Consider the following 15,706-nt stretch of genomic DNA (forward strand, 5'->3'; position numbering starts at 1 on the left):
GCCTGGAAACCCTTGTCCGGGAGCGGGAAGTTTTTCATGGAAAAACAAACAAACAAAACAAAACCCCGAAAGGCCTTTTGCGCAAAAGTGAAATTTCCCCTCTTATTTGGGACAACAGGCAGCTCCAAACGTGAGCAGCGTTCACGTGTGTGCTGGGGCTGGAATGCCTCCCGGGCTTCTCCGTGCTGCCTGCCCGCTGGGAACGGGCACAGGCAGCTGGGCCAGAGGACCAGGGCTAAGAGCCTTCCTGGTTGGCTCTTAATCCTGCGCTTCTCAGGGTCCGGGGACCTTTCTCAGCCGAGACTGTAAGACTTCGCAGAGGAGTATGTGCTTGGAATGGATCCTGGCTTTTCATCTCCGCGTGCCTCAGTTTCCTTCTCTGTAGAATGGAGACGATGATCCCTACCACCTGGATTTGAGGTGGATAAAAGCCTCTGAAGGGATTTGTAAACTGTTGGTTACGTTACGGGAAGCGCCACGGTTGTGGGCGGCCAGGCTGTGTGTGGGAGGACCTTTGGCCTCAGGAAAGCATGGCGACCGTCTCCCACACCCGTGTGACTGTCCGACCCAGGGCAGAGGGCTCTGTAGGGGCGGAGCAGCCGGGCCCCAGTTGCCAGCCCTCTGATCAGTAACTCCTCCCTGTTGCCTCGCCCCTCTCCTGCCTCCGTGTCCTTCCACATTTTTGGTGGATTGGCTCCTGCTTCTGGTGGTAATTGCTGCTGCCTGGATATGTGCCTGAAGGTGGAGATGAAACAGCCCTTTCTGGTTCTCTTTGAAGGCTTTCCTAGTTCAGAGAAAATGTATCTCGTCATCTTAAATGACTGTTCTTCCCCAGAGAGACAGCCTGGGGATGGGGTGGGGACCGGACCCTCTCTGTTTGGTTCGATGGCCAAGTGGCCTGTGCAGGTGCCTTGCCGTGGGGGCGGGGGTCTGTGCCCGGGAAGGTCGGGTGCTAGCCCGGCAGTTCTTCCTTTACCTTCTCAGTCTGTGAGTTCAGGGCAGGACTAGGGTCCGCGGGATATTTTGCTACTGATTAGCAATCTGAGGCTCCAACTTGGGTTTCTCTTTATAACTCTGTGTACACCCCAAGCTCCCAGCGTGGGCTCCTTAAGGCCAGTGGGAGTAGCTCAAAGTGAAGTGGTTTAATTTGTTAGGGTTGCATGGTCTGGGGTTTAATTTGTTAGGGTTGCATGGTCTGGGGAGTGAGGAGTCCCTGCCCCAGCCTCTCTGGCCTCACCTTCTGGGGGGCCTTGTGAGGCTCAGATTTCTGGGCCTCGGTTTCCCCAGGTACAGTATGAAGCAGGGGATTGCAGTAGTCCTGTGGCTAGGAAAGGAACTCTTTCTGGTTTTCAGCTGTGTCATCGATAACACTGGCGAGAGTGATTCTCTGCAGGCCACCGAAGTGCTGGAGTGTCAGAGCATATTTGCAGGGAAGTTCTGTCATGTTTTGGACAAGGAGACACAGACCCTGTCTGGCTCAGGGTTTTGCTGCCACGGTCATTGGTGCAGGAGTCGAGGACTGGGCTGCACTTGAGGTTTCCCACCCCACTAGGCAGTGGGCGGGGTGGAGCTCTGGGTTTTCCTGCAGAATACGTGCTCCCCCAAGTCCCACGCGCGCTCGGAACAAGGCTGCCGCAGATTTTGTGTGTTGAAATAAAAAGTCAGCATTATTACCACAAATTTCAGTTACAGGTGGGACTGCTGTCATTTAGTTTTGTTTCTTAAAGTCCTGTGTGACCTTGAGATGTTTTCCCAACAATATGAGTAGGAAGCCTGGAAACAAGGAGAGGCCCTTCTCTTAGAAACCACTTTTCTGTACTTGGACCTGTAGTTTTAAGGTGAGTGGAGAGCAAGCTGGAGATGAGAAAGCGGACAAGCCTCTGTCTGGGTGCCGGCAAAGCTGGCGTCAAATACCAGGCTGGTGCCTTACGTGCTTTCTCTCAGCTCATCCTCACGGGAACTCTGGAAGGCAGTAGTATTTCTGTTTCACAGCCAAACACGTGGAGACTCAGAGAGGTCCTGAGCATTTCCTGGAAAAAAACTGAGATTGAAATGTCTCAGTTCCAGCTGCCTGGGGGCGGCTCCCAGGGGTCTGCTACTGCTCAGGCCATGGGCTGGCTTGCATCTCTGGCTCACTGTCATTTTGGCGGATAATATTAATCAGCAGACACTGGTCACTCCCCATTTCTTGATTCCTGACGGAGGTTTGCCCTCCTTCTCCCATCCTGGGAAGTGTCACTTCATTATTGGTGACCACTGAGCAAGATGCTTGATAACCCCATTACCCAGAGGGGTCAGGCTGTCTTGTGTTCAAATCTCTACTCTTCCTCTCCTCTTGGGCAAGTTACTTCACTTCCCTGAGCCTCTCTCTGTTCTTCTGTAAAGTGGGGCAAAACCCGTAGTGCCCCCTTTATCCATGCAAGGTCTAGGGAGGTCAGGATCTGCACACAGTTGGACTCAACAGTTGTCAGAATCTGTCATCCATATTCCTTCCAAGCTTCCTCACAAAGAAAGATAAGGACCTCTTGGAGGTTTGCCAAACAGACAGCAGTGTTCTCTTTGAAACTCAGTTTGCGGTTTAGACAGACAACTTGCTTCGGTTTGCAACCAAGCCAGTGTCTAGCTGCACCTGCTCGTGGTCCGGGGAACAGTGACCCTGTAGTCCCCTCTTGAGGTGCCCTGAAAGCCCTAAGTGGCTGTGGCGGGAGGTGGCCCATCTGTATTCCAGGCAGTCCCTCATAGGGGCTGGGCCTGGTGGACCAGTGAATGCGGATGCAAATGGACCTTCCTCCCAGTGCTTTTTTTTTTTTTTTTTTTTGCGGTAGGCGGGCCTCTCACTGGCCTCTCCCGTTGCGGAGCACAGGCTCCGGACGCGCAGACTCAGCGGCCATGCCTCACGGGCCCAGCCGCTCCGCGGCATGTGGGATCTTCCTGGACCGGGGCACGAACCAGTGTCCCCAGCATCGGCAGGCGGACTCTCAACCACTGCGCCACCAGGGAAGCCCCTGTGACGTTTATTGATCCTAATTTTCTCTACATAAATCTGTCAAGACATCCATGTCATCTCAAACTTTTCTAAATAAGAGAAAAAAAGTTGAAGTTTCATTATAAGGAACCAATCAAAAATGTTAACTGTGTAAAAGAATATATTAGATTAGGTAGCAAATTTTACTGAACTCTTAATATGATGGTTAGAGCTCAGTAGTTTTAAGAACAAATAAATATTGATTTCCCAGGAGCATCCAAATTAACCTGTTTGCATTTGGGTGACCTGTTAAGTAACCAAGACAACTTTGGTTAATTTGAAATATTTCTGTTATTTCTCTATGAAGCAACACATTCATTGTCAATTAAGTCGTCTAGCAATTAGGGATAATCTTACACATCTTTTCTTCTAGGTGGCATTTAAACCAAATGTCATGTATCCTTCCAGAGAGTGGATCCACAAACGATCCACAAAATGTCTTTACCAAATTAAAATGAATGACATAGTAACAAGCAAAATGAGAGAGTATGCTGAGTTTCTTTTTGACTCTCAAAATTCCCTCAATTGTAAGAGCTTTTATTTTTTGTTTTTCTCTGGTCTGCAAAAATCCCTTGGATCCTAAAGCCTTCATGATCTTCTCTGCTTCTTTCACTTGTTTCTCCCAATGACTTTCTCAAAAAAGGACATGAGGGAATTCCCTGGCAGTCCAGTGGTTAAGACTTCACGCTTTCACTGCCGAGAGCCTGGGTTTGATCCCTGGTCAGGGAACTAAGATCTCACAGGCCACGCACTGCGTGCCCCCCCCCCAAATGACATAAAGTTAATTCATATAAATTCAAATCAAGGGGGGAACAAAATAATACTATTCTCAGTCTCCATCCTCACTCCACTGCTCTACTACATATTTGAAATACGTTCAAATAATTGTATAGCAATTTGGTTTTATTAGAGGATGAGGGAATGAATTAAGTTTACAGGTTAACATACATGAAGACAATTATCTTTTATTCTAGAACTAATAGAATGACTCTTTTTAGGCATAAAGCTGAAGGGAGCAGTTTCAGCCATCATGTGTTGGTTTGCAATCAGGAAAAGAAGATTTAGAATAGAAAGCACTTCTGAAACATGCTAAAATCATTTCACAAAACTTCTTTCTGCAAAGAGACACAAGACTAATAGGGCTTGCACTTTGCTTCTATTTAAAAAGGAGGAGGAGGAGAAGAGGAAGAAGGAGGAGCAGAAGATGGAGAAGGAGAAGAAATTTTGTTCTTAAGCCAAGTCAAATGTTACTTTTTTGATGCTATAGCAATAAAAGTAACATATTAATATTTCAAGGATAACCTAACCTAGGATAATATAATAGAGTAATATCATTTATATTGCTTTTGTACAAAAGTATAGAATATAAACTAAGAAAAGATTCACCTCTGTTCATAGAATTATAAAGAGTCCATATTAGGCAAGAAATAATAAAAATAGAGACAATGGAGGATTTTTATAATTTTGAATTCTTCTAAGAAGTGGAACAAGAGAGAAAAAAGAGATCATACAATATACATCATTAGTACTATTTTAAACATCAGTTATCATATTACCAGTCTGATTTAACCATGATCTTTCTTAAAGCAATGAAATCTGAATTATCAGGCTTTACTTTTATCTCGATAATATTTCACTCGTGGCACAGCACATTTTGAAATTCAAGAAAAATGTATTTTAATCATATAGAAAATGTTCTTGGCTGCCTTCTAGGTGCTCATTGAAATAATTTTTGAACAGAAATACTTCAAGATTGCTTGGTAATGCCTCCTTAAAGGTTTATGAAGATCTATTAATTAATTTAAGAGGTGTACACTTGTTAAATCACTATAAATCCAGCTTTGTTTTCACAGAGATTCTAGGATAGCTCATTAACATAAAGATACCTGAGGGACCTTCAAGATGGCAGAGGAGTAAGATGTGGAGATCACCTTCCTCCCCACAAATACATCAAAAATACATCTACATGTGGGGCTTCCCCGGTGGTGCAGCGGTTGAGAGTCTGCCTGCCGATGCAGGGGACAGTGGTTCGTGCCCCGGTCTGGGAAGATCCCACATCCTGCGGAGCGGCTAGGACCGTGAGCCATGGCCGCTGAGCCTGTGCGTCCGGAACCTGTGCTCCGCAACGCGAGAGGCCACAACAGTGAGAGGCCCGCGTACCGCAAAACAACAACAACAACCCCCCCCCCCCAAAAAAACCCAGAGAGCTTTGAAGCAAAAACAGAAAATGTTAAATTTGCTAAATTGAGGAAGTTCCTAGATGGCCATATATTACACTGTTTTCAGTACTTTCCACAGCGGTGAAGTATTTTAGTTGTTTTAAAAATTGAAATAGAGATAATGAGAGGTTGTCTCAGCAAAAAGTAATGAGCACAGGCTTACTCTCTGTCCTGACTCCCTGGTCCTTGAATGACACATGAAATCACTTTTTTCCTTTCTCTCTAGCTGCTAACCCACATGTGATACCGGTCAGAATAAGTTGACATCAGCCAATCCCAAATTCTACCTGCTGACCTAATCTTACACTCCAGCTTACCGCTTACTTCTCTTTTTGTGTTATAGTTTGGAAGAGTAATTTCACCACATGCCTAGATGAACCATTAAGTGGCCAGCAGCTCTTCCAAACTCAAAAATCTCCCCACACATATCAACCAATTGCTGTTGACTAAAAACAGTGAATTTTGCTCAAGATGCATGTTTTTTTAAGACACAGTGACTTTATACAGAGCAAAACATCAGAGGTGTCTTTTCCTCTGAATGGGAATTGGAGCGCCAAGGATCAAGCCCCAGACTTGAAAGAACAGCTACTCCGTTCTATCTTCTCCAGAGCTGCACTTCAGCTTCATGAGACTTTGAAGAAGAAAGGTACAATATAAAAGTGATATGAGCATATACCTTTCCAAATATTTCCAAAGTGCTTAGATCTATACTTTAGTACCTATATTTTTAAAGCAATATTTGTAAAGTACCTATGACAACATAAAAGAGGTACATACTGAAACTGTTCATTATTGTTCATACAATAAATCCTGATTGAGTGCTCACTAGCAGTAAGGCGCTGTGCTAGCAAAGCTCTCTGTATAATGGGACATGTGTGCGTGGTACTGAACAATGTATTTTCTAAAAACTACTCAGGAAAAAATTGGCTTATGTGTATGACAGAAATACCTTTTATTCTAAGTTTAAGAAATAACTGACTTTAAATCTCATGACTTCATAAAATGGATTCATCTTTTTAATCAAAAAAAATTATGTGTATAGATGTGGTACGTGATCACTTATAGGGTCAGTCAGTAGAAACAAGCTCAGCTGTAGAGTATTGCATCCCAAAGCTTCCAAATGCTAAGCAAATATCTGTATTCCTTTAGGAGAAACCAGTATTAAAATGTAAAATCAAATCAGAAATTTTTGAAACGAGTGAATGCGGACAACCGAAAATGCCATGTGGTGGCAGCACGTCCCTATGATAACACTGCTTCCACACTGACTTGTCGTGGTTAGAAAGAAAACCTTGAGTGAGATGTCCCCATTAAATCCTAAGTGTTAACCTTAGGAAGAACTGCAGGATCAATTTAGCCCAAGTTTCCCTTCACCTTCCAAAGAGGAAACCTAATTTCTGAAAAATTAAGGCATTTTTCCAAAGTCAAACAAGCAGTTAGTGGACAGAACTGGGATCTGAACCTTGTCTTCTAGCCCCCAGGGCACACTCCCTAATGGTAAAAACCCTTCATCGTGCCATTTCTCTACCCCAAAGCCTCCAGACGACGGTTATCGCTAAGAGAAATGATTCTGTGGAATAAAATACGTAAACTGAGCAGCAAGCAGTTTTTTCGTGGGGCCTTCTTCTCCTCTTTCTCTGGTCCCAGCTCCCCATGACCTGAAGATCTCCTTTTGGTACCTTCCCATTTTCTAACCCCTCCCCACGAAATGGGAGTGATTTGGGTATCAATAGGCTCATTCATTTTTCTGGCTGAACCTCATGTATTTACTTTAAATGTAAAATGAATGGATGTTGCGCAAATTAAAGTAATATTAGGCTATAGAAATAGATAAACCTTTAAGTTGACTTCACAATCATTCTCCTTCAGGCTAAGTGCAGTCATTTAGTCATTCCTAGTCATTCCTAGTCATTCCTAGTTTGCCTGGGCCTGAGGGGTTTCCCAGAATGTAACATTTTTACTGTACACGCTTTAGGGAAGCTCCCACACCAGCCTGGTTTATTTTAGAACTCCAGTAAATCAAACCATCTTTATGCTTATTTCTAACAAAACCTATTCATTTTTAAAAAACTAGAATGTATGTAGTAATAGCTAACTTTTGCCAAGTGCTTGCGAATTTCCTGGGATTCTGCTATTTGACGCATAATAACCTTTTGAGAGAAAATCTTTTATTGTTCTCATGCTTCAAACCAGTGAATTGAGGCTTAAAGAGGGTAAGTAATTTAAGATTATACAATTCATAGTGGAAAAGCTAGGTTTCAAGCCCAAATCTGTTGATTCTCAGAGCCTGTGCCCTCATTCACTTCATTACGCCATTTCTCCTATAGAGGGGATTTTGTTCTGTCTAGAACTTTCTGCGTCAGTGGAAATGTTCTATATCTGCTCTGTCCAGTAGGGTAGCCCCTGGCCACCTGTGACTACTGAACATTTGAAATATGGCTTATGTGACTGAGAAACAGAATTTTAATTTTCCTTCATTTCAATTAATTTAAATTTAAATATCTGTCCGTGACTAGTGGACAGCAGAGGTCTTGCTGTGTTACATCAACATACAGGCAGACCTCAGGGATAGTGCAGGTTCGGTTCCAGACCACCACAATATAAATCAAATATCGCAATAAAGCGAGTCACACAAATCTTTTGGTTTCCCAGTGCGTATAAAAGTTATGTTTACATTATAGTGTAGTCGGTTAAGTATGCAATAGCATTATGTCCAAAAAAAACCAGTGTACATACCTGAATTTTAAAATATTGCTAAAAAATGCTAACATCATCTGAGCCTCCAGCGAGTAGTAATCTTTTTACTGGTGGGGCGTCTTGCCCTGTTGTTGATGGCTGGTGACTGATTGGGGTGGTAATTGCTGTAAGGTAGGGTGGCTATTGTAATTGCTTCCAATAAGACAACAATGAATTTTGCCACATGAATTGACTGTTCCTTTCACAAATGATTTCTCTGTAGCATGCAATACTGTTTGATAGCATTTTACCCACAGAAGAATTTCTTTCAAATTTGGAGTTAATCTTCTCAAACCCTGTCACTGTTTTTTCAACTAAGTTTGCATTATATTCTAAATCCCTTGTTGTCATTTCAACAATCAATTAAGTTTACCATTTATATGGATGCGATTCATGGCCCCCTAAAACAGTTACAGTAGTAACCTCAAAGATCACTGATCACAGATCACCAATATTTCAAGAATTATAAAAATGAAGATTTTGCTCACAAAGTGAGCAAATGCTCTCGGAAAAATGCTTCCGATAGACTTGCTCCACTTAGGGTTACCACAGACCTTCAATGTGTAAAAATTGCGGTATCTGCAAGGTACAATAAAGGGAAGTGCAATATTAATCAAGGTGTGCGTGTAATATAATAAAAAGAGAAAGGTCATTAGAGTCAGCCGCCAGCTGTGTGAACTAGAGTGACATTTTTAACTTGAAATCTCTAAGATTCGGTTGACTCATGTATAAAATGAGGATAATTATAATTGCACCAGAGAGTTGTTGTTTTAATGAGATATATAAAATGTTTGGCACTAATAATCACTAAACATGTTTCATTTGCCCCTTAAAGATCTAAAGGGTTTGGGCAGGAAATTGCATAAGCGCCACTTAGCACTTCTTCCAATGTTTGACAGTTCATGTCAGAAAATTCTCCAGTGTCTCTCCCATTGTAGAATAATTTGGGTTCTTTCACTACATTCTCTCTTAGAATTATTGCTGGGCTTAAACTTCTAATGACAAATGTAAAGTACCCCACAGTTATCTTAGTGACCAGAACACAGTAATGTGCAATAATGTTTCTTTTCCCCCTTACCTCCCTTAGGACTTGGAATAATTTGTCTTTTAAACCCCACAAAACATCCTTGATGAAGAAGGTAGGAAAGGGTGGGAGGAATATCCTATCTGAATATCCTATCTCTACTTCTCTGAGATCAAAGGATAATTGAACTCACTCTGGGCTCAGGCATGTTCAAGAAACTAGTGCTATACTATCTCTGCGATTATTTGATATGTGAGTACAGTCGTCCCTCTGTATCCACAGGGAATTTGTTCCAGGACCCCTGTGGATACCAAAATCAGCAGATGCTCAAGTCCCTTATATAAAATGGCATAGTATTTGCATATAACCTACACACATCCTCCCGTATACTGTAAATCATCTCTAGACTACTTATAATACCTAATACAATGTAGATGGTATGTAAATAGTTGCCAGAGCGGGGTAAATTCAAAACGCTTTTTGGAACTTTCTGGAATTTTTTCGAATATTTTTGATCTGCAATTGGTTGAATCCATGGATGCAGAGCCCGCAGATACAGAGGGCCAACTGTATATTAGAATGATTGAAAAACAGTGTGATGAGCCTAATTTCATTCTGACCCTGATTTGTTCTGTGGTCATTTTTCATGTTGTGCCTCAGATTTCCCATCTAGGAAGTGGGTAGAATCACCTTAAATCTCCCTCAGAATTATGTTAGGATTAAGATCCTTAATTGGGGCTTCCCTAGTGGCACAGTGGTTGAGAGTCCGCCTGCCGATGCAGGGGACACGGGTTTGTGCCCCGGTCCGGGAAGATCCCACATGCCGCTGAGCGGCTGGGCCCGTGAGCCATGGCCGCTGAGCCTGCGCGTCTGGAGCCTGTGCTCTGCAACGGGAGAGGCCACAACAGTGAGAGGCCTGCGTACCGCAAAAAAAAAAAAAAAAAAAAAAAAGTTCCTTAATTGTATAAATCCTCCTATTAGTATAATTTACATTTTCATATCACTAATCTCTTATGACCACCTACTATAGCACTATACGTGATGTAAGTTGTAGCTTTTGTAAACCACTTTCGTAAACTGTAAAGCACTAATTATAATCATTCTGTAAGGCAGAAAATATCATCTTCATTTTACCAATCTGGAAATGGATGTTCAACAAATTAAGTGACTTGCCCGTCACACTCAAGTGTAATCTCGTTGACCACAAAATCACTGACTTGATCACTCTTTTTCAGAAAAGGATGCTAAAACCAATCCCCAGTGTGTTGAATGAAATTAATAGGTTTAGCCTTTCATGAAAGTGATATGATTGGTCCTTCAGAGGAACTTGCCTGAACGAAGTGTTATAAGACACTGGACTCTTCTGGTGAGGGTGAGGTGGATGACTGGTTCTCCTGGTGTCATGCTTCCTCTTCTCCCAACCTCTTCAAGAGGTAATTAAGGAATGTAGCTGCTGTTCTCCTCTGCAGCCACTAGGTGGACACCCCATCTAATCCTGAGGTGCTGGTGTAACAGGCTTAGAAGGTTGAGGATTTCCAGAATTAACGGCCCCAGAGGGAGGGGCTCTCCCCAAGGCTGCACGTGAGTGAACAGCATGGTGATTAAGCCCTGAGATTTAATCACTCGACCAGAGATAAACTGGAAATAAAATCATAGTGGACCCCTGTCCTGTCCATACCCTGGTCATCCTGCCACTTCAGGGCCTTGGCCTAGGTGTTCCAATCTCAGTGGCTCCCACCAGCCCTGAAAGTTCAGCGTTCTAGAACTCTAGGCTCACAGCTCAGGTGTCAAGTTAGGGCCTTAGCCTGAGCCAGAGGGAGGTGTTGACCCCTTCCCCAAACCTGTTGAATCAGAAAAGGACCCTATCTGAAGTTACAGAAAGAGGCTGACCAGAAAGAGACAACAGGGACACAGTAACCTGTACAGAGGCTTCTGAAGATGGTAGGAAAAGTGGGAAAATAAGTCTTTGCCCAAAGAAGAAGCTCTTTATTTTGTGCCTGTTTCCTTAGTCCAAATTTGCGAAAGCCTTTCTATAAGACAACCCCTGGTATTTATACCCCCCTTGGGTCTTTTCTTCTACCTCTTAGGAAGGCCTGATACACACCCTTCTTAGATTCCCCTTGGTGACTCCTTCCTCAAACTGTTGCTGCTGCTGAGCCATCTGTCACCCCCCAGCGTCTGCAGCCCCCTCCGGAAAGCTGAGTCCCAGCAAGCTGTGACCCAGGCTCAGGGACAGGATGCTGCAGTCACAGCAGGATTTCTGCGAACTGGGGAGGGAACAGAGGAAGAAAGAGGCTTGATTTGAACTTCACAAAGTAAAGACGCTAGACATTTGTTTTTAATTCAAATAAATATTTATAAGACAGATTCTGTAAGACACCCTTTTTAAAGGTTAGTCCCTGCCCCCCAACAATCATAAAGTATGCCCTTAATGAAGGAGTTAGGAAGGACTGTAGAATCTGTAACACTTTATCAATCATACACGTTTAAGATCATTGAATCAAGCCCCTTTAACTTTACATTGAATAAATAGAGATCCAAAATTGGAAGATGCAAAGGTACTGAAATTCACACGCATACACACACACTATATGTGTGTGTGTGTGTGTATATATATATATACGTATATATACGTATATATGTATATATGTGTTTATATATGTATATATATACACACACACACATATATATATACATATATAACTTAAAATGTGTATTACCTCTTCTCTAATTAGTAGGAGAGATAATATATTTTTATAGGTATAGGGATCTGGTGAGATGGAGATGGGGGTAAGGATAAGGAGGCCACCCACTGCCCTAATGAGGGTCTGGACTACAGTTGGGAAATTGATAAATGTGGTTTTAAAAAGGTTAATACAAAAACCTGCAAATAACACCAGTGAGGTAGGAACTGTCCTGAAGACTTACAGGAAGGAGCCAAATCCATCTGGCTGGTTTCAAGAAATCGGCACAAATCGAGTTCTCTTGGGAGGAGAGAAGTGGGGGAGGGGTAGATGATAAGCATTCCAAGCAACAGCACACATAGGAGCAAAAGCACGTCTAGGAAAGTCCAAAAGCAGAGTCTGCACGAATGGGAAAACAAATGTGGTCTGTTTTGGCAAGTGTATAAAGGTCGTCATCAGAAGTATTTGCGTAAATGATAAGAGTGGTAGATTGAGACTGTTGGTAGAAGCTTTGAGTGACAGACTGTTCTCAGTGTTACTACTTAGTTCAATAAGAAATGGGGAATCTCTTATAATTTCTAAAAAAAGGAAGTGTTCTAATAAGATGCTGTCAAAAGTAAACACTAGGCAAACTGAAAAAAAGGGACAGGTTTATTCTGTGCCTAAGAATCAAGTTTCTCAGATCAAATCAAATCAAATCATCAAATCAAATCCAAACCTCAGCTGTCTGAGTCTGTCCATTCACTCACCCTCTGATCCAACTCCCAACCCCCATCATCCACCCATATTGCCCCCTGGAGAGAACACCTGGGCCCTGCGCCTAGCTCAGGCTCAGCTTTACACAAACGTCTCAGATTGGCAGGAATATTCCTGATGTCATAATTGCAAAGTTTCTCTAATAAATACATCAATTTGGAATTTTAAAAAACAGTTACATGGTAATTCATGTTTGTTTTCTTTGCAAAAATTTAGGGTGGGGAGGTAAAAAGTAAGGGCTATAGACAAGGTACATTTAACAAAACTTTGAAAGTATAACAAGATGTCTAGGAAATACGGATATAAATATAGATATAGATGGCTAATTGTGAAGTAGTTCTAGTTTAGTTGGAAAGTAATGCAGGATTATTAAAAGCTAATATCCAGGGCTTCCCTGCTGGCGCAGTGGTTGAGAGTCCGCCTGCCGATGCATGGGACACAGGTTCGTGCCCCGGTCCGGGAAGATCCCACATGCTGCGGAGCGGATAGGCTTGTGAGCCATGGCCGCTGAGCCTGTGCTCCGCAACGGGAGAGGCCACAACAGTGAGAAGCCGTGTACAGCAAAAAAAACACAAAAAACAAAAAACTAATATCCAGCTGAAGTCTAAAAACCGTTGTCAAACCTGCAGATGTTTTATCTGCACAACAATAACATTCTGACTCTTTGAACATCACTGAGTAACTAACCAATTTAAAAGAAAAAAAAATAATTTTATCCAGCTATGGTCAGCAGAACAAAAATAAACAAATGACCTGTAACCTTATATGATGTCCTGTTTGCTTTTGAAATTCTTGGTGTAATAGCAAAACAAAGGAGGTGTCTCTTTATCCCACTATAATGCTATTATCCTCATATAATTAATATACTAATATTTAGGATAGTTGGATATGAAGTTACCTCTCTCAGTTTTCAGAACCCCAGAAATCTGAAGTTCTCCCCCAAACAGAAGTGTCTGTGACCTAGGCAAGCAATTCTGTTGCTACCCCCTTACCCTTTTCTACCCTAAGCCACTCTCAGTCCCTTTCTCTCAGACATATGTGAAGGCCTAGAAACTGCCCTCCCCAATCCCTTTCCTTTCTGGAAGAAAATGAATATAAGAGAGCAGAGCTATTCCCCCTGGGGCTCCACATGCCTGATTTCCATAGGAAACAATCCTCGGGCCTCTGATCCGATTGTTTTGGTGTAGAGGCTGGGTGAGAGGGCAGTGGAGGTAGCTGGGAAAGGGGCTGCCCACCCTCTAATGAGAGGCAGAACTGCGACGGGGTTCGTGACAGATGGGGTATGAATACCAGACTGGCACCTTGAAAAATTTCTCGTGAGCCTCGGAGGGATGGGAGAGGAGTCCAGGTCTGGGGACAGAACATCAATGGGCCATTTCTGCCTCTGATCCACTCCCCATTTATCAAGGAGGCCCTGCAATCTATGTCTCCCTAAATCTGATTCAGAGAAAATACACCACCCTAACAGACTGAACAAAAATTCCTCCAGGATACATTGGTTTGTTAAGCACATCTTCTCCGAAATGGACCACTTTGGTCCCACGTCAGGATACCAGCCACTGACATTGAATCTTGCCGCTTCTCTGTGTAAAAATGCCAGTGTCTCCCTATCACCAGTAGGATCAAGTCCAAACACTTTAGGCTGGCACTACTTGGTTACAGTTTACCTGAACTCATCCTTAACCAACCCCCTCCACACGCATCACCACCCGCCGATACTACTCACTGATCCCTTAGAACATTCCTTAGTCCCAGGACACCTCAGTTACTCTCAAGCTTGTCCTTTGCCCTGGCATCCCCACTGCTTGGAATGCTTGTCTCTACTTTTACCCCTTAATGCATAACTTAAATGTCTTTCTAACAGTCTCTGTCTTCTCTCTATGCAAATTTCCTTTCCCTGTGTCATGTAGTACTGGATCGATCCTTTCATAGTAGCAAATAGCAGATATTTGTGGCAACGTAATATCTGTCTCTCCCTAGACATCAGTGCCCTTGAAGCATGGAGCAGCATGTTACGCTTTTTATTCCAACACTAGATCCTGGAGACACTTTTAATAAGTGCCTATGAACTGGATAATTGCAACACTGCTGCCATGTCTGGTTCTGACGCTTGCTCTGTCTCTTCAAGTTGTGGTTCTTTTTTTACCTTTCGGTATTCCTTGCAATTTTTTCTTGATAACCAGACATGTTGTACTGGGTAAACGGAACTGCTGCAAATAGGCCTTTAGTGATGTGGTTGTGAGGTGTGGGGAGAGGAGAGAGGAGAAGCCTGTGTAGTCCTACGATCAGGTCTCTGGCTTCTAATGAGCGTGTACCTCTGGACTGTGAACCTCTCAAGAGCTTCTCAGTTTTCTTCTCCCCGCCTTAGGTGGACACAACAGCTGGAGATGGCTGGTGTGGGGCGTTTCCCACCCTCTAGTCAGTTAGGCTCTGCGGAACTAGTTTCTCCAGAGGGCAGGCCTTGTTAAGAACAGAGTTCTCCAAAGTCTTTCAAAACTGTTCCTCTTCCCCTCCAACTGCTTGAAGCATGCAGGGATTTTTCTCAGATACTCGCTGTGAGAATCTGGTCAAGCTCCTAGAAGTAAATCACAAAACTGTGCCCACCTCCCATGATGGGTCCCCCTGGAGTTTTTAACTCTCAGAGGCGTCCACACGGAGCCTCCAGCAATTCATCATTTACAGAACAGGTCACCCTGCCCTGCCCCTGCTTCCCACAGAGGTGTCACTTGTGAGCATCTGCTCTGGTAAACTGGATGACCTGTGTTCTCCTGTCTCTCCAGTCTCGGGGGTGGTGGTTTGCCTTGTGTCCTTCCCTCTCTTGTGAATCCAAGAAGAGTTGTTAGTTTTTCAGTCTTCGCAGCTTTTTACTTGTTAGACAGAGTGGCAACTCCCAAGCTCCTTACGTGAGGAACCTGAAACTAGAATTCTGCCTATGAACTTGCAGTTTTGGATTTCAGCCATTTCTTGAGACTTTAGATGTCTTTGGAGCATAAACTGCATTGCATTCTCCTTCTTTTAAATTCCCTTTACCTCCATGCCAGGTCCACAAAGTGTAAGACACAAAGTATAAACATATTAAGAAATATGTTTGCTTACACACTACTATTTGGTTGGTGCCTTCCATGTGCCAGTTGTCCCACATATATAGCCCTCTCTATTCTCAAAAACCCTCCTGTGAGGGTCACACCGTCTCACAATTTACAGGTGAGGAAAACTGAATCTTAGGGAGGAGCTTGCCTACTGCCACACGAGTAGTAAATAT

Source organism: Tursiops truncatus, chromosome 11 (genome assembly GCF_011762595.2).
Source record: "Tursiops truncatus isolate mTurTru1 chromosome 11, mTurTru1.mat.Y, whole genome shotgun sequence".
Taxonomy (NCBI): domain Eukaryota; kingdom Metazoa; phylum Chordata; class Mammalia; order Artiodactyla; family Delphinidae; genus Tursiops; species Tursiops truncatus.